The following is a 961-nucleotide window of genomic DNA, read 5'->3' as shown; positions in this document are numbered from 1 at the left end:
CATAAATCAAGAATTAGTTACAAATTTATGACCTTGTACGCAAAAAACCTACACAAGGGTTAACGATTTCGGTAAGACTATCCCGGTACTAGGCAAAACAGAGTGTTTGTAGAACAGGATCCTATCACAGTTCCAGGATCGTATCACAGTTTTTTAATGAGCAGTAAATATTAGTGGGGGGAAAATATCTAAAGCCAAGCTCAATGTTCTCAAGCACTGAAAAGCAAATACAAATGGTGAAGTAACTATAGAAATTTAAATAAATTATTTTAGTTACTGAAACCTCACTTTTTGTCTGAAAAGAACAAGAATATCATTGCAGACTGGAGAAAAGAATTCCATAAAAACCTTTTCTCTGGATTTGCCTTAGAATAGGCTTCTGTACAAAACAGGAACAATCAAGATTTTGGGGTCAGTGGTAGAAGTAGTACTGGAATAATAAAGAAATAATCTTAAAATATATATTAATTTACCACATTTAGCTCGTATAGCCCTTTATGTATCTTACAAAATGCTACTGTTCTATGTACTGCATGTAAAAAAAAGTTTATATATATATATGTATATACACACATATAAAGGCAAAGCCAATCAGCTTGGTATTGAAAAAACCCACAACACGAAGCATAAGCAGAGACGCTGAAGGTTATGCAGCAATGAGGAGTGTACGTTCCACGTGTGCGTTAATGTAACAGTGCTTTCAGTCTTAACACATCCTTCTAATTGTTTAAGCAGAGCGCTTTACTCCAAGTCAGCTCTACCAATTACTTCCTCAGTTGCCACAAACATTCGTGTTACATAACTTCTAGCCATCTGTTATATTTAGCACTAAATCAGAAATAAGGCAAAATAACTTTTCTCAAACAATGAATATCTGATAACATTCACAAGATCTTCCAAAAATTAATGCAAAACATTATAGGAGCACAAGAAATGGTACTCCTGAGCTGAAGCATCTACA

Source organism: Tauraco erythrolophus, chromosome 7 (genome assembly GCF_009769465.1).
Source record: "Tauraco erythrolophus isolate bTauEry1 chromosome 7, bTauEry1.pri, whole genome shotgun sequence".
Lineage (NCBI taxonomy): Eukaryota > Metazoa > Chordata > Aves > Musophagiformes > Musophagidae > Tauraco > Tauraco erythrolophus.
The sequence above is the reverse complement of the archived record's forward strand: the minus strand, read 5'-3'. Positions refer to the sequence as shown.